This window comes from Xyrauchen texanus, chromosome 33, assembly GCF_025860055.1.
Source record: "Xyrauchen texanus isolate HMW12.3.18 chromosome 33, RBS_HiC_50CHRs, whole genome shotgun sequence".
NCBI classification, from domain to species: Eukaryota; Metazoa; Chordata; class Actinopteri; order Cypriniformes; family Catostomidae; genus Xyrauchen; species Xyrauchen texanus.
This window is the reverse complement of record NC_068308.1, coordinates 16,752,171-16,772,117: the sequence shown is the minus strand read 5'-3', so window position 1 is coordinate 16,772,117 and position 19,947 is coordinate 16,752,171.

Sequence of the window (19,947 nt, the reverse complement as noted above, 5' to 3'; positions counted from 1 at the left end):
CTCAAGTACTCAAGTATTTTTAAGATTACCACTTTAACTTCTACTTGAGTAATTATTTTTTAAAGTAGTTTTACTTTTACTCAAGTAAAAGATTTTTGACTACCCACCTCTGAGTGAGAGACAATATAATGACTTCAAAGAAACCGTGCGCTGACTGGAAGCACTGATTCCATGAACGTCAGTCCTCAACTCAACTGGCTCATAACACAAAAATGGTCTTGTTGCTACCTGTTGGCTAAAACCTTTAATGTCACAGGAGTAAATGAAAAGACATCTGCACAGCTCTTACACTTTAGATTAGAAAGCTACGAACACAAGCGGAGTGATTCAAACAGTAAAGCTAACGAGTGATGCTGCACTCACAAAAATATTTTAGCCTATTTTTAAGATGTATCCATTTCAATTGAATAACACATTTCCATCTAATTGAATTGCCTAATCTTTAACTAAATGAATTGTCTACATCTTATAAAAGTTTTATTAATTACATTTTCTTCAAGTCTATTCAATTCAATTTGACGGAAATGTGTTATTAAATTGAAATGGATACATCTTAAAAATAGGTTAAAATATTTTTGTGAGTGCTGTTCTGAGACATCAGCACTTTTGTACGAGTCTCTCGTCCAATCAGTTTCAAAGACTGGAACTATCTGTTGTATAATAATCTATATGATAATTCCAACTGAACTATTCATTGAACTGTTCATATCTTATCTGCAATACAATTTTTGACCTTATTTAAGTTGTAAAATCCACCAAATGTAGATCCTTAATTTACTTGCCAATGCATTCGATTTTTTGAAAATAATTATAATTTGTACCACAATAATCAAGCGACACTAAACCAAATTGTGTCCAGATTTTATTATGCATTAGTATTATTATTTAGTAAACAATCGTTAAAAAAAATACAAAAATAAATTACGAATGAATCACTGAGCAAATTTACACTACTATTGAAAAGCATGTCATCAAAGCTAACATAGGTGCCTCTCTTCTATGTCTCCCTCTGCTTTTTCCCTTTCTTCCATGCTTTTTCCCTTTCTTCCAGCCATGTGATATGTTTAGCTATAAAAATAAAAAAACACTCAAGTGTGGGTGTGATGTGGAGAAAGAGCTGATATGGCTTTTAGATCGATTTGTACAAATAGTAAGGGTGAGCAGTGGTGTGAGCATCAAAATAAAGGAGACTTTAGTGGGGGAGTGGTCTAACAGTCTGGCTGGAAAATTGCTGTCATAAACATCCAACTCGTCACAATCTAAAGTAAGGGGTGGCAGGTGTGCACCTTGGAATGATTGCTTACAGGAAGATATATTAATCTGGAGAATGATATAGACATTTTTGCAGGGCTGTTAGACACTGGACTTTGTGGAGATTTTCAGGGTCATGAAATTGTTAAGATGAATAAAGCATGAAATATAAACATCTGCTGTAAACTTAATAGACACTAATTACCTCTTTCCTGACAATCTGTCTCGTTTTATTCACATAGATGAACCATGGGCTCATGAAAAGCAATTCCCTGTTGCTGCAATTGTAGGGATTGAGCCTGTATGCTTGTGTGTGGGTGTGTTTTTGCATGCAACAATGGTTGGTGCGCTTTTTCTGCCTTAATTACTAAAATGACAGAAGACGTGATTAGTGCTGTGGTAATTCTGATTGAAAGCAATCTTTTTGCAGTGATTTCAGCAGTATCTGTTTATTGATTAATTTAACGGGGCAATTTACATTTCTGAACAAACTCATAAATTACGTTTTTTGTTGTTGTACTTTATCAATTATAAATGCTCATTCTACCACCTCAAAATGTAATAGCAATCAATTTGAAAGTATGAAAGCTGTGTAATGTCTATTCTCCAAGCAATAACCGCTATCATAAAATTGACTTCAAAGCTATAGCTCAGTTATAGCTCAGTGTTTCACCATTCTGGTCCTGGTATACCTTGGGAGAACAAATAAAATAAGTTATTTTTGGTTCAGGTATTAAAATAGTGTGATAAAATATATAAATTAAAATAAAAATCTCATCTGTGCTGCATCTGAACTTCTTGGTTACTGGAGGGAACGAGACGTTGTGTTGAGGTAGTTACACTAGGGCTCGCTCTTGGGAGCCCCAAACACCTCTGATCTTTGAGAAGAGGCCAATGGGAATTGGCGAGTGAAATTTGCATGCCACTTCCACGGACATACGGGTATAAAAGGAGCTGGCTCACAACCACTCATTCAGGTTTTGCACTGAGAAGCCGAGATAGGGTCCTGGCCATTTCAGAGGGTAGCTCAGCATTGTGGCAAGAGGGACACAACATCTCATTCCCTCCATCAAGGAACTGAGGTTACGACAGTAAACGAGACCTTCCCTATCTGTCACTCACTCAATGTTGTGTCGATGTAGTGATGCTAGGGGTCCCTATACGAAATGCCACAACCAACTGAACTGTGTTATGTGGATTGGCGGTGCAGGTGTGGGCAGACCACTACATGCCTCGTAGCAAGTGCACCCGGCCCACACGTAACCTCCCCCAATGCCCCACAAGTGTTGTACAGCCACTCACATCCCGGGGATAAGACAAACTCATAGTGGGGACAGACCGTGCCAGCCGTGGCCTGGACCGCGGAGATAACGTGTGGAGAATACGTCACATGGACTTACCGACCGGCAGTATTGCATGTGGAAGAAGTCCCGCAGTAGGTCTTACCCAAAGGGGAGAAGCTCTACAAACACGGTGACTGGAGGCAGAGGGAGCTCTGCCCAAGGGACACGTGGATTTAACAACAGGGAAACCGTACCGCAGAAAATACATCACAAGGGTTTACCACAGTTAACCAACACATGTGGAGCACTAACCCCAGTACAGGGCATACTAGCACACATACTGGGCCCGGCTACTAATTCCTCCACTGAAATCGCCTGCCATGGCCGTGGAGTGTGCTCATAATCCCAAAGGGGATGGTACACCCTGGGCATGGTATGCCAAAACTATGGCATCCACGATCTAGTGGGAAAGCCTCTGTTTGGAAACAGCGTTCCCTTTCTGCTGTCCACCAAAGAAGACAAATGGCTGCTCAGAGAGTCTAAAGCTCTGCGTGCAGTCAAAGTAGTTGCACAAAGCACGTACCAGACACAGCAACGACAAGGCTGGGTCTGCTTCCTCGCGAGGCAGCACTTGCAGGCTGGACGTGAGGGCAGTCAGGAGGGCAGTCTTCACTGAGTCAGCCTTTAGCTCAACTGGGTCTCAAACGGGGCTCTCCGCAGGCCCAGCAGGACCACGGACAGATCCCACGAGGGAATGAGGTGTGGCCTAGGAGTATTTAGCAAGTGAGAGCTCATCCTGCTCTCGAGCCCCAAATGAAAAATCAAACTCGCCCTGGGGCGAGCTGCCTGTCTCATCCCAGAACTCGACCGGGACATACGAGCGTACTGGGGTATGGGAGGTCCGTGGGGGATTACCTGGCGGAACAACTCCCATTGGGGTCCCCAAATCGCCCGCAGTGCTAACTGTCGTGGCCTCATACCCGTAGGTAGAAGGACCAGGGCGGGGAGCGGCTTGAATGGCTTTTCCCCTCAAGAAGGAAAGCCGTGACCTTAACATTGTCATGGTCATGCTCTCGCAGTGAGATATTCCTCCGAGCCATCCATGAACACTGTCTCAGCATGGCTGTAGCCCAGACACAAGAGGCAGAGATTGTGGCCATCAGAGGAGGAGAGGTAACGACAGCAACCAGGAACTATACACAGATGGAAAGGAATCTTTAAAAAGATGCTCTCTGTCAGTGCTACTCTTTTAGAGAAAAATCTACTCTTTTATTATTAGAATATATACTCTCTTTTAGCTTTCAAAACAACCTGGGGCATTCTCTGCACTTATTCGTGCATGAGGGGGAGAAACCACTGAAATGCGTTATATATCTATCAGCATACACAGAGGTGAATGGAACAACAGTGGAATTCAATTAATGAATTCAATGAATGAACACCGCTCGACTCCGAAGAAACAAACTGAATGAGTGGCTGTGAGCCAGCTCCTTTTATACCTGTATTTCCAGGGGAGTGGCATGCAAATTCCAGGGAGTTTAACCCTCTCAGCAGCTGGTGCAGTCTCTGAAATTGCTATATGTATATGTATTTGCCTAGAAATGGCTTGGCCATCTTTCTTGGAATCAACTGTATCTCAGCATTCCATATGGCACATGCTCAAACTTGCTGAGGCTTCCACTCTGTGAAAGTAAGATGTAGGTAGTAGTTACTAGCCATTCCCAAGGGCATGATTAGAGATCAATGGTTCAGGGCATTTCTGTTGTGGCTGATAACAGGCTAGTACTTAAAATGTAGATTAAAACCATGATCTTGTGACTCTTGCTGCTAGTTCTTTGATTTACAAAAACATCTATATTTTGGCAGCTGGAACTAGCAAATCTTTCCATATTGTTCCTATCATTCAGGATATCTACTTTGACACCAACATCTTTTTCTGGTTAATTACTTCAGTCAAAATCAGTCTATCTATATGAACACAATGGTGTGCATGTTGGCACCCTTTTATACACCCATCTTGTGGAGGGAGTGGTGGTGGTTTATTGGGCTAAAGCACATAACTGTTAATCAGAAGGTCGCTGGTTTGATCCCCACCGCCACCACCATTGTGTCCTTGAGCAAGGCACTCAACTCCAAGTTGCTCCGGGGGGATTGTCCCTGTAATAAGTGCACTGTAAGTCACTTTGGATAAAAGTGTCTGCCAAATGCATAAATGTAAAATGTAAATCTTTACAGCAGTATTTATATCTTTCTTTTAAAAAAAAAAAACAATTATAAAAACCTTTTTCATGATCATATGTGGATTCTATTAGCAAAATTCATCATAAAATACAATAACAGTTGGTAACGGGTGCATATTATGACCACATACTTGTACAGTATAGTATGTTAGCATTAGCATAATGAATGAATGCAGAATGTAAACATGACAAATTACACATCTACTGCATACAGTTTATATTACTTTAAATCATCATCGAGTGGTTAAAAAATCTTTTTTTTACTTATCTCAGGTCAATTGTATTCATAGAATGAGGTAAGAAGTCATTGATAACACACCCTTACAAAAATTCTAAACTAGCAGCAAACTTGCAGCTAATTTGCCACATTATTTTCACATGCAAATGAGCTTTTGATTCACAGCAAATGTTTGCAAGAAGTTTGCAGCTTTTCATCAGTAGTGGTGAATCCTCGGCAAACCGTTGGCAACTATTGACAATTTTCCGCAAGTTTACCACAAAGCTCATTTGCATGTGAAAATTATCAGTGGCTAATTTCTGGCAAGTTTGCCATGAACTCTTGATTTTCGTAGGGATGTCACATTGGTTTCACATGTAGTCTGTCAGTACAGCATGTATCTCATATTTAAATGTTCTTCTAAATGGCAGCCCCAGCATCGTGGACAGTGTCCAAATGTTCACAAACAGTTTATCATTGCTATGATGTTTCGGCCTTCTTTTTTAGCACTTTCTAGCTTCTAGTTCTATATTAGCTAAAAGCAAAACTTAAATGAGAAGGCCTACACTAGCACATAGATGACCTTAAAGCTAACAAACTTGGACTAAAAGCCACAAAACTTTCATTTAGATTTCAAGGGGTTTTTAACAAAATACAAATATATATATAAATATTATTATTTTTATTTTTTTTATGCCAAAAGGGTGTTTTTGAGTTTTATTCGGTGGTTTGAAATAGCTTTCTGGCGTGAACTTGCGTCAGTACAGCATTAACACCTTGCTGCCATTGGTCCACTACAAGTAATTGGTGGCTGTGACCTGTTGCTCCACCTACTTTGATACCAACATCTTTTTCTGGTTAATTACTTCACTCAGTCAAAATCAGTCTGTCTAAAGAAGAATAAATAGTTTTTCTGTAGATGGACTGATGGGAATTTGATGGGAGTCGTGAGACTGATTATTCTCTCTCTAACCCATCACATTGATGGATAAAAACAATTTGGACAGGGATGTAGCAAACACAGACAGAGGGAAATAGTGCAGTAAACCACTTAAAGTGTACTCAAGTAAAAGTATACATATTTTTAAATACTTAATAAGTATTAAAGTAAATAAAAAATAAAAAATAAATATAAATATTAAAGTAATGAGAGTATTTGTAATTTGTTTCTTTAGACCCCTGATCATACCAAACAGGATTGCAGTTTGAAATACATGAAAAAGAAATAATAATAATAATAATAATAATCATATGCACTGAACCATCCATATTGTTTTAGGAACATAATCAGCTGTCTCACAAACAATTGCAGCTTCAAATCAAGAGGGAATAAAGGGTAATTTTAAGTAAGTGTAAGTGTATTTAGTATGCAGACACTGAAATGAATGCTCCCCAAAGTTAGTGACCTTATGTACTGAAACACATCATGTGCAGAGGGGGTGAAAGGATGGGGACAGAGGTGAGACAGTTCAGTACAGACAACAAGCTGTTTTGCTTTTCAGACAGCTCCACCAGCCAAGACACATGCACACCCTTTTTCTAAATGGCTTGCTCACCCTCTTCTTGGACAAATCTAAACCAATTAGTAGGCATAGGATTGCTGCTTACAAGAGATCCACTCACTCTTAATTGAAATCCAACACTTAAAGGATTATTCCGGGTTCAATGCAAGTTAAAGTGTCACAAAACCCCCCCTGTTCCAGCACAGCTGAGCTCTTACCACATTTTTGCGTCACAGTACTGTCAACTCTCTCAGCTGACTGATGGCACTTGAGAGTTTGAAGCACTGGTCACGTGCATGGCAACTACTCACTTGTCAAAGGGTAAAGGCAGCACCTTCTCTGAAGCCTAAACCACATACGTCATGACATGTGACGTTGATTTTATGTTCATTTAAATCCCAGAAGACGAAAATAGCCAGAAAAATCCATTATTTATCTTTAAATTAAAATGTATCTTTAAATTAAAAATTAAAAAAAATTTGTTGGAGTGTTTCATGACCCATTACGCTCAATTGACAGCTTTTGTGGCATAATGTTGAATTCCATAAAAATGTATTTAGACTTGTCACTCCTTTTTATTAAATAAAGAAAAAATCGAGGTTACAGTGAGGCACTTATATTGGAAGTGAATGGAGCCAATATTTGGAGGATTTTAAGGCAGAAATGTGAAGCTCATAATTATATAAAAGCACTTACATTCATTCTGTTAAAACTGGTTTATTATTTGATCTATAAATTTGTTTAAATCATAATTTTTACAGTTATTTTAGGGTTTGTAAACATTACATTGCCATGGCAATGAAGATATGACATTGGCCATTACTTTACAGAGAAAATATTTATATGTGATTTTGTCACACTAAAATCATGTTAACATGTATTTTGTTTGTCTTTTGGCCATACTTTTAAAACAGCGAGTATTTTAACATTTACAGATTGGCCCATTTACTTCCATTGTAAGTGCCTCACTGTAAACCAGATTTATAAAAAAAAAAATTAAAGAAAGGAGGGGCTTTATTAAAGACAAAATAAAATGTTGTGGTAATCAAAATCATGGCACAAATGCTGTCTATTGAGCTTAACTCGATTTAACCCGTACTATTCCTTTAAATGTATGCTTTCATACAGAGCTATATATACAGTGTATTCAGAAAGTGTTCAGACCCCTTCATTATTTTCACATGTTTTTATGTTGCAGCCTTATGATACATTTTTTTTTCACATCAATCTACACAGCATACCCCATAATGACTAACGAAAAAACACATTTTTGATAACTTGGAAAAAACTGAAATATCACACTGACATAAATAATCATAACCTTAACTCTACTTAGTTGAAGCACCTTTGGCAGCGATTACAGCCTCAAGTCTTTTTGGTTATGATGCAACAAGCTTTGCACACCTGAATTTGGGGATTTTCGGACAATCTTCTCTGAAGATCCTCTTAAGCTCTGTCAGGCTGGATGAAGTTCGTCGGTGGACAGCCTTTTTCAGATATCTCCAGAGATGTTCAATAGGGTTCAAGTCCGGGATTTTGCTGGGCCACTCAAGGACATTAACAGAGTTGTCCCTAACTCACTCTTGCATTGTCTTGGCTGTGTGCTTAGGGTCGTTGTCCTATTGGAAGGTCCTGAGCAGTCTGGACCAGGTTTTTATAAAAGATACAGTATCTCTGTATTTTGCTGCATTCGGTTTTCCTTCAACCCTGACCAGTCCCTCAGTCCCTGCCGCTGAAAAACACCCACACAGCATGATGCCACCACCCCCATGCTTCACAGTTGGGATGGTATTGTGCAGGCGATGAGTGGAACCTGGTTTCCTACAGACATGATGCTTAGAGTTGAGGTCAAACAGTTCAATCTTCATTTCATCAGACCAGAGAATCTTGTTTCTCACTGTCTTGCACTGAGGAGAGCCTTTCGTCTGGCCGCTCTGCCTTAAAGCCCAGATCGGTGGAGCGTTTCAGTGATGGCTGTCCTTCTGCAAGTTTCTCCCATCTCCACACATGATCTCTGGAGCTTAACCAGAGTGACCATCGGGTTCTTGGTCACCTCTCTTACCAAGGTCCTTCTCCCCAGATTGCTCAGTTTGGGCAGCCAGCTCTAGGAAGAGTTCCAAACGCCTTCCATTTTAGAATTATGGAGGCCACTGTGCTCTTGGGAACCTTCAATGCAGCTAAAATATTTTTGTAGCCTTCCACTGATCTGTGCCTCAACACAATCCTGTCTCTGAGCTCTGCAGGCAGTTCCTTTGACCTCATGGCTTGGTTTTTGCTCTGATATGCATTTCAGCTGTGAGACCTTATATAGACAGGTGTACGCCTTTTCATATCACATCAATTTAATTTGCAATCAAAGTATAGAAACATCTCAAAGATGATCCAGAGAAATGTGAAGCACCCGAGCTAATTTTCAAGTGTCATAGCAAAGGGTCTGAATACTTCAATGTGATATTTAATTTTTTCTTTTTAATAAATTTTTATCAAGTTTAAAAAGTTATCAAAAATCTGGTATGGAGTGTAGATTTGATGTGGAAAATTTCAATAATTTAATGCATTTTAGCATAACAAAATGTAAAAAAAATTAAGGGGTCTGAATACTTTCTGAATGCACCGTAAATATCTAAACATTACATTGTTTAAGCTGTACCTCCTAAAAATCTTTGTAAATTCTAATCATACTCTACATGGCTGAGATTATGTGGACATCCGAACACCACACACTTATGTGCTTGTTGAACATTTGGTGACCATCATATTTGAAACATCAGCTTTATTCCCACCCTATGCTGATGTGCATTCTGATCACACTGACAAGAAATGTATGCTGCTATCATCAGCATGTGTTTACTGAAATTAAAACCACTGCCTCCAGTGGCCGAAGCTAAATGTGTTGCAGAGGTGAACTGTATACAGGGTGGCACCAAAACAGTGTAGTATTTTTGTTGTAAATGCTGTAATACAGTCAACAGGAATGCATATTTTCTTAACCCTTCTCCCTAACTCAAACCCAAACTCTAAACATAACCATCAATGAAGTACAAAATGTAATTTTAGATTAAAAATGCAACCAAATTGCTCCCGCCATTGTTTATGTAAACGCAATTACTTCCTAGTTCCCTGGAGACGAGATCTCTAATGCCAGTAGAACAATGCGCAAGTACCAAAGGGAAAGGTGAACATCTGAATTTATGTAAAAATGTTTGATAGGTTATGGTCAATAATTTCAGAATAACAGGGTACATGAACATTCGGTAGCAGCATGTTGATTTCTCGTGTGATCGTGTTGTGCTGTAACAGCTTCTACTCTTAAGGTAAGGCTTCCCACTAGATGTTGGAACATGGCTCTGGGGACTTTCTCGTATTCAGACAAAAGAGCAACGGTGAGGTCAGGCTGATTACTGCAGGTTTAATATAAAAATACTCTGGCTGATACACAAGATGACAGAACAGTGAGTGCGTGTTTTTTATTTGCAGTGTGATCAAGGTCCTAACTAGAGGCATCTCTTCTGTAGCTTGTGTGTGTGTGTGTGTGTGTGTGTGTGTGTGTGTGTGTGTGTGAGCATGTATTTATCACTTTGTGGGGACCAAATGTCCCCATAAGGATAGTAAAACCCGAAATTTTTGACCTTGTGGGGACATTTTGTCGGTCCCCATGAGGAAAACAGCTTATAAATCATACTAAATTATGTTTTTTGAAAACGTAAAAATGCAGAAAGTTTTCTGTGAGGGTTAGGTTTAGGGGTAGGGTTAGGTTTAGGGGATAGAATATAAAGTTTGTACAGTATAAAAACCATTATGTCTATGGAAAGTCCCCATAAAACATGGAAACACAACGTGTGTGTGTGTGTGTGTGTGTGTGTGTGTGTGTGTGTGTGTGTGTGTGTGTGTCCTCCAGGGAGGTTGGCGGCTGATGAAGTACAGTGCTGCTGGCTTATGGAGCTGACTGAACATGTAATTTTTGCTTTAGAACTTTCTAAAGGCAATACAAGATGGAGTCTTTGATTGCAAAGACATTAGAGCCCATCTGCTCATCAAGAACTCTGTATTCTAAAATCATGTCAACTTCACACACATGCTTACATCATTATGTAAGAGGATGCCCATTGATAATTTTAATGTTTGGGATTTTATTATTTGGACTGTAATGCTCTATTTTAAGACCAGGCACACAACCATGCTAGAAAAAACCCACTAGGTTTCAAAAAGGGGAAACTAGAAACCAGTGTTCTAGTTTCCAAGTAACCAAGTTATCAAATTTCCAAGGCATATGCTCCAAGAGTGATCCAGAAACAGCAATTTGTTGGAATGATTTCACTCCTATAGAGCTAATAGAATTATTACACACTGAAAATTATATGATGGTTATAACTGATTATGTTGTGTAACTTATTGCCAAATGCTATGTTTTTATGAAAAATGTTCCATATGCAATACGTTTTCTATTCTGATTTGTATTTAAAGATTGCCATGTAAGTACTCTAAGTTCAAGATATCCTTGCATATTGTTGAAGAAGATAACAAAACTGATGTGAAATTCTATAGCAAATTGAAGCACAGCAGAAAGACCATTTAAAGCAACTCAGGATTTTCCATGGTTACAAGGAATTGAATAGATCCTAAAATACATTAGCATTTGCTTTGTCTAACACACAAACACACACACACACAGAGAGAAAGCGAGAGAGAGAGAGAGAGAGAGAGAGAGAGAGAGAGAGAGAGAGAGAGAGAGAGAGAGAGAGAGAGAGAGAGAGAGAGAGAGAGAGAGAGAGAGAGAGATTTATTACAGATCAGTAATAAAATATTCCATGAGTGGTAAAGAAAGTATGATCCCCAGAATAAATGAGGTTAATGTTTAAGGAATAGTTCACCCATATAATTGTCATTATATTCTCACACTGATTTTGTTATAAACCCATATAACCTTCTGTGGAACACAACAGGATATATTTTAAAGAGCATCGCAAAAAGCAACCACGTGTGTCAAAAAGGTAATACATGCAACTCTATGAGTATTCAAAGTCTTCTGAAGACATGCAATCACTTTGTATGATGAACAGAATGAAGTTTAAGATGTAATTCACTCTTAAATCAACTCTTCATTGATTAACACAGCTTTTGTGTCACGACATCATTACATTCACAAGGTCACAGGATGCAGAAAAACCAATGAGTTTTGATGTTATTGACATATTATTTTATATTTTATGTCTTCAGAAGATTTGGAATATGAAGCATGTGTTTCACACTTTTGTAGGTTTTTTTTTTTTTACTTTAAAGTGAGTCACCATCAACTGCTATTGTTTCAGCTTTTGCAACATTCTTTAAAATATCTTATTTTGTGTTCTGCAGAAATAAAATAATTTATGCGAGTTTCACATGAGGGTGAGTCAGAGCCCTGTGCCTGTACAGCAGTGACTGGGTGTCCCACAAACATAATCATTTATTTAATGGAATTTGCTATAAGTTTGATTGATTTTGAGCAGAAGCAGAACTACGTTGGGTGTTTACACACTCACATCTCTGTGTGCTAGTAATCCTGTCATTTCATAAAATAGGGTTTATGAGCAGTTCCTCTGATTGTTTGAGCTGTAAAATGACAGGTGGTTCACTATTGATCTATGTGCATTCTGTCAGGATCGGGGAAATGATCCCAATTGCAGACAGTATAGTCATTTATTTAAAAAAGTACAAACAGAAAACACTGGGCAAAAGAACCAAAAACAGCCCAGAAAACAGCACAACACAGCTGGCAAATACAAAAAAGCCCACGAAGGGAACCAGAAAAAAGAACAAAACAAGACTATGTAAAATAAAAAAAACAAAACCAACAGACTAAAAGCTAAACACGACAAGACCGTACAGAGCACTCCATGGGAACAGAGAGGAAACCCCAGGAATACCAAGGACTAAACAGAGGAATGAGCCAGCACAGGACAGAGCACACAAGGGGAATATAAAGGGAAATAAATAAATAGGGTAATGAGGAGAGCAGGTGGGGACCAATCAACTAATAATCAGGCAGATAACAGGGAAAATGTGGGGTCAGGGTCAAGACTCCAGACAGAGCACATGGAGGAGAAAAATCACAAAAGCCTAAAACAAAACAAAGACAGGTGATAATATCTCGACACTGAATAAAAACTCAAGAGTGACATATTCAAGCAAAACAGTCAACAGCAATAGCCTCTTTGTTGCTAACCTGTCTTAGTTGTTCATAAATATGTCAAACAAAATCATGTTATTTCCCCTATCTAAAGGAGCATATCCTACTTTTTAAATATATTTATGTTTTCCCCCAAAGACAGTGTGGCAGGGCGGAGGGCGAGGCCGGGTCGTGATTATACACACCCGGTCCCTTATCAGGCTAATCAAGCCTCCGAGAGGGATAAAGGCCGACTGCGGAGGATTGTGCGGGAGCGAGAGATAGTTTATGGACATGTCCCTCATGTGTGTGTTTGTCTTTTGCTTTAAGTTATTCATTTAAATGTTATTTATATTATCAAGCCAGTTCTCGCCTCCTCCTTTCCATTGACTGCTTTACAGACATATAACGGTTTTCAAGGTTTCTTGCACCAAAATCAGTTTTACATATTTGATACATTGTCCTGTACTTTTAAGATTTAGATGTAAGAAATAATTGGTACATGTGAAATAAGTAAAAACATGTTTCAGGCTGACTGTTTGATTCAAGTGTTGACACTGCTCCATCCTTCACCAACAGCTTGTGTGCAAAGACTGCATTAAACTGTGACATATGAAATGTGGCACAACCGCAATATTGCACTTAATATTTTACTCAGCATTTTCAAGAATAAAATCATGAAAAGTACAATGGACATATTTCTGTAAATATTTAAGTACTTAATATTTCTTCTCATTAAAAATACATATTTACTGAGCCAACAAGCCAATAAAATAATTTAACTTAACTTTTATTTCTGATCAAACTCTTGTTTATTTTGTAATGCAATTCTTCTAATTAAAAATAGATATTTACTGAGCCAACAAGAAAATCAAATCATTTAAATTAACTTAGCCAATAGAATCCATTACAGTGTCAAATGTGATTTGCAACTATGGTCATTCCTTGTAAGAAGATCTCTCACTTCATAGAGGCACCACAGAGTCTATGACCCAAAGCAATTGCCAGAGCTGGGTAGATTACTTCTAAAATGCAATTTGGTTTTAAAATTGTAATCAGTAACGTAATCTCTTCGATTGTATTTTATTTTGGTATTTAAATCAAATTTCATGCTTTTGGATTACCTCTGATCAAACTCTTGTTTATTTTGTCATGCATTTCAGCAGGATAATCTATACCATTATTGCTTCTTAAAAGCATTAAATGAATCAAAATATGAGAATTGATGTGTGTTTTACTCTCGATTTGTCTGTAACTGAGTAAAAGGGCACTTAAAGGGAAATTAAACACAAAAACACATTTTAATATATATTTATGTTTTGTCCAAGATGGCAGAAAAAAGATGATGTGAATTATTCTTTATTAGAAAAGGATGTCTTCCAGGTTTCAACTTTGTTTGATCCAGACTTTCAGAATAAAAAATCTGTAAAGTCCTAATCAATAAAATGTATACATAGTACTTCACAGCTGTGAGAAGAATTAGGTAAACATCCTGATTACTGAGAAACAAATTGTATCAAATGACAATTACTTGATTTTTGTAATCTAATTATGTTACAAGTAATCTGTTTCTAACCCAGCACTCGCAATTGCTTTACTTAATGCATCAAAGCATTTTAATTATAACCATTGCTGATGATGGGTGAACTTGACTTGAGTCAACATTCAAGATATAAACAACTTCTGCAAAATAGTTTTTGAATGTAAGTTTCAGATTAACTACATTTGGTATGTCTTAGATCCTTACAAAGCCAGGACACTGATAAAAATGTGTTTAAATAGGTTGCTTTTATAAAGTTTGTGCATCAAATGTACTTTGTAAATTAAATAAAGTACTTGAAGGTGACTGCAATCATAGTTAAAGATGATGTGTGTAATGTTTTCCACTGTTAAAATACTTTCTCCAACCAGTTTAGGCATCTACTGTATAAGCCACAAACACTGTGGCGCTTTCAAAATATTACTCACTTATGTTTGAGCATCCCGATCACCCAGACACACCAACACTGGCTCAACCAATGGTGTGAGTTTGGTGCAGATCTATCTGTTTGAGCATTTGGGAAACATACATTTTAAAAACAGTCTTCAAACATCTTGAGCTTTAATGAACAAAACCAACATGATCACAAGCAAAATCGACATGTTCCTTTTGAATATTCATGAATGAATTTTCAATTCATGACAAGTGCCATCTTCCATCAGACATTTTTATAACAATTTAATCATAATCATCTTTTCCTCTAGTTCTACTGATAGTGTGTTGCATGAGCAATCTCAGATATGCGGGTTCTGGTCCCAAGGAAATCAGTAAGTAAGTGCAGATAAAAAATGGCATAAACAAACCCTAACCTCAGCCGGTGCATTTTCACTGTAAAATGTCATTTTTAATCAACTGATGGTTAGGTTTAAGGTTAGGGTTTTGGTTGGGGTGTTGGGTTAATGAAATATGTATTTCTGTTGAAAAATGCAGTATCACGACACAGCATCCTGTTGGCAGGTCTTCGGGAGTACCCCCTGAGGCTTTGGCACTGGTAGAAGTATGGACTGAGCCTAAAGATATTGCGTAATCTGTCCTCATGGCGCATGGGGTGCAATGGCAAGGATGTTACATGGCTCTTGCCACCCTCACTTTGCATTTAACCATTGTAATCAATGCCTGCTAACAGTGTTCTAGTACTCGACTTCCATATTTTCATGGTCTTGGTCTTGTCATGGACTTGTGAGCAATTTGACTCGGTCTTGACTCAAACTTGAACAAGTGTGGACTTAACCTCGAGTCCAGTCGAGTCCCTTTTTTAAAAATATACAATGAAAAGCTTCGACTTATCTGAGTAGAATCAGAACTAGTGATGCCCAGATCAAAAATAAATCATTCTATTGAGTCGGTTCTTTTCAGCAAATTGGCCAAACAGGTTAGATGTGCATACACTAAAATGAAATCTTGCAGGCACATGTAAGCAGAAATGCTTACTTTACTTACAATGAATGAAATATAGTAGTGCAGTTGAGGAGATTTTAAACAAATTGAATGTAAATGTTTAGATTCACATTCTGTGTAAAAATTGTCATATTTAATACATTATTGTTAGGTTTTTAGGCCCATTTTAGCTATTGTACAGTTATACTGCATTTTGTAAAGCAGAAATCTTAAATGATAAAATAACAAATTAGTTATTTAACAAACTATTGTTCTTTAAACTTTTTAAGACAGTCATAAAAACATTTGTCTTAGACAAGCATTTACTGGTCTCGGTCTCTTCAGTCTTGGTCTTGACTCGTACTCGACCCTCTTCTGGTCTTGGTCTTGATTCAAACTCAACCTATTCTGGTTGGACTTGGACTCATTGAGCTGGTCTTGACAACAACACTGCCTAAACGTTAATTAGCTGAGATGCTGGAACAGTGAGTCAGAGGCCACAGATGACCGTAAATGTCGATAAGCTCACATTGGTGTGCAACATTATCACCTAATTAATCTCTTTGACTGTCATCTGCCTTTCTCTGAATCTCATAATTGAACTCTTTGAATGCTTTAGACCTCTAATTCATGTCTGTCCAAAAAAAATTATATTACTGGTTCAAAGCAAGTTAAACTCATTCGACAGCATTGGTGGCATACATATCATTACCACAAAAAAATATTTCTACTCATTCCTCATATTCTTTAAAAAAAAAAAAAAAGTTACAGTGAGGAATTTACAATGGAAGTGAATGGGGTCAATACGTAAACATTAAAATACACACTGTTTCAAAAGTTTAGACACAATATGTAAATAATGTGCATGTCAACAGGATATTGATACACAGGTTTTTAACAGAAACACTAATCTAAGTGTTTTTATAAAATTATAAGCTTTACATTTCTGCATTTAAATCTTCTAAGTGCCTTGCTGTAACCTTGATTTTTGTTTTTTTACCGAAAAAGGCCACAAAGGCTGTCGAATTACTTTAATTTATATTAAACCCAGAATATTACTTTAAGTCATGTCTGATTAACATCAAATTGCTGGGCTGGTTGTACATTATGAATGAGGTGGATCTGACAATAAATGTCTAAGAGAGTGTGAATTTTCATGATTCATCTAGTTTCCAGTATCACAGTATCTCTGATAATGAGTCCCTTATACAATCATGATTAAAAGTGTTCGAAAAAAACTAGCTTGAAGGAATTTATGGGTCAACTGTGCTACGTCATATGAAACACCAAAATGCAAGGGCTGTAATTTATGCACTTTGTATATTTTGCGGTTTTTGAAAATGCAATATGAGTCATAGTTGTAGCAGGTGCCACACAGCACCTTTTTCGAGGCTGAATTTTATGACGTAACGGTGCACTACCACAGCTCTGCCAGATGTATTATTTTGAGCAGGTATAGTGCTGCTTCCTGGCGTTTTTTCTTAATGAATCTTTCTGGAGGCTTCCTTCTCCCTTTTACCTCCCGACCACTACTCTGCCTCCCTCTCACTACCTATTTCTTCTCTCCATCTACTTGTCTCTATTCTCCAGTGACTAAATGAAAAAATAAATAAATCACATTGTCATTTCAACCTTTCTCTTTCAAAGCACAGTAATATTAAAACTTACTGTGATTCTACATTTATTTATCACCATACAAATAAAATATATCTTTTGGACAGAAAATTAAAAAGGCTTCTACAAAGAGAACCATTTTAGTTTTTTTATAAACCCGGTGGTGGCTGATACAAAAATATATATATATACACACACATTTATGGAAAAAAAAAAAACCAGATATACAAACTAAACAACTAAACAAACACACACCAAATCTTAAGTACATAACAGTGCAAATAGAACCAACATAATATCCAAATACTTATAATGCTTTTCTTTTTGCTTAATCTACGGCACATTCAGTTGTTCTTGGGCCGATACTCACATAAACTAAATGTGTTGTGAAAATTGATTTACTGCTGACATGTCAATAGATGTGTTATGATTCATTTCCCTACTGCTCTACTCTGTGCTACATTATGCAGGTGAATTAATTTATTACCTCAGTGCTCATACACACATTCAGACACACAGACTTTACTGAAATAAATGCAGGCAAGTAGGTACATTGTGATATACACAACACTGTCCCTCTAAATCACCAGATTTTCTTTGCAGAAATCACTTGACAGACAAAACCTCAAGCAATAGGTAATAGCAAATTAACAGTCAAGAACTAGAACCACCTCTTTGATGCAACACAAATACTTAATCATGCACAAATGTCAGTGTAAATATACTCTCTAATCATACTTAATTTCATTCAAACATAAAACATGTCATGCAAAACACAAGTTCACATGTGCTTGTACTTCTACAATTAAAGTAGTCACCCTGTAATGTTGTGGCAATAAATAAATAAATAAAATGTTATGGGAAACTGTTGTGACTTGTTGTAAATGATAACACATTAGGTAGGTGTCATTTTTTACCATTGTTTTCTCAATGTGCATATCTATTACAAAAGCCTTCTTTACTGACCAGCAGTCAGTTGCTCAGAGATTTCCTTTATTTTGCTGTTCATCCTTTTGTTACTGACCTCTGATTGGTTTTCCCCATCTCCAAAAATTGATTTTGTCTTCTAATAAACGCCTAAAAGGTAAAGTTCACCCCAATATGAAAATTCTGCCATTATTTACTAATGTTTTTCTAAATTTGTATGCCTTTCTTTTGTCAGTAAACATAAAAGATGTTAGGCAGAATGACAGCCTCAGTCACCATTTACTTTTATTATATAGAATAATATGCAATGAATGTGAATGTTGATTTTGGCCGTTTCCACCTGGTACTAAGATTTCAGGTGATCAGATCACATGTGGTCAGCCCTAAATACAGGTCTAAAAGGGGTATAAAACGTTTTGTGATCGGATCACTGAAACCTCATATGAATGTGGTAAAAAACGCATGTGACCACATCACATTTGAGGTGTAAACAGTGATCAGTCCTGTTTGCATCCCGGCAGCAGTGAAGTGTCACCCCTCACCTGTCAATCAACCACTGCTCTATAGCAAGAGTTTAAACTTTGCCATTTACAAGCGGCTTTAAAAGCAAATAACCATCCGATCTGAACATTTTTAAAAGCGGATACATACACAATAATGAGAGGTTCACAGATCGTTTTTAGAGTGTCTGATATCAAGTCAGATGAGAAGCATGAACACCTGAAGCTCCTTTAAGTAATCCACTAAAATAACAGATAAATCTACTTGACATGTTGCGTTTGTGCTTAGATAAAATTTCATCCACATCTGGGAGAGCACACTTTTTTTGTCTTTTCTAACATTGTTGCGCTTTAAAATCATGCAGTAACACACTGACATAGTGGTTAATGTAGGTCGTCATGAAACAGAGACCCTCCCCTCCAAATCCAAACATAAGTGGTCACATGAGACTTAAAGTCTCCGATCATCTGACCATAGTTCTCCAAGTTAGGATTATTGTACACACAAAAGCTTACAGTCAAAACACAAACCAATGCAAGGACCTCCTTGGTCTTTGTCCCATGTTTGACGAGGAGGAAGTCATTGCTGGGCCGTAATGATGGACGCCTGGGGCTGAATCTGCCTAATCAGCCGGGAGAGGGATAAAGAGGAGCTGGGGATGCCAAGTTTGTGTCAATTAAAGTCATGTTGTTTGTTACTCCGGTTCCCGCATTCTCCTTTCCCGAACAAAAAAGGAGGAAGGGCACGCTGTCTGGGAGAACTCACCCCTGCCATCCGCCAGGAGCTGGAGGAAATGCTGCCATCCACCAGGAAGTGGAGGAGCTGTTGCCATCTGCCAGGGGACGGAGGACCCGCTGCCATCCGCCAGGGGATGGAGGCGCAGCTGTCGTCCACCAGGGGTGGAGGAGCAGCTGAGGACAAGGTGGGCAGCGTACCCGCGGGAGCCGAAGAAGAGCATTTTCTTGTCTATCTCTCTCCTCTCTCTCTGTCTCTCCTGCTTGCTAGCTGTCTCCCCCTCCCTCCCCTCATCTCTCTCAGATTCTCAGGAGGCTAGGAGGACCATCGGTTGGCGGAACGGGCCAAAGGGCAGCGTCTCCCCTCCAGAGTGGGGGAGTAAGCCAGCAAGTTATACCATGTTTCTTTATAACATTTTACTGAACAGAATGAACATATAGAATGCAGGGACGTAAACTCTCAGCAAATATGAATGGGCAGATAATGTTACAGTTCAACAATATAGAACGTAACCTTTAACTGAGACAAGCTACACATATTCTGAAAAACAGTACTTTTCCAGAGCACCATAAAAAGTCTTCATCTTTTGTTAAGTGCTTCATACGTTTGGGATGA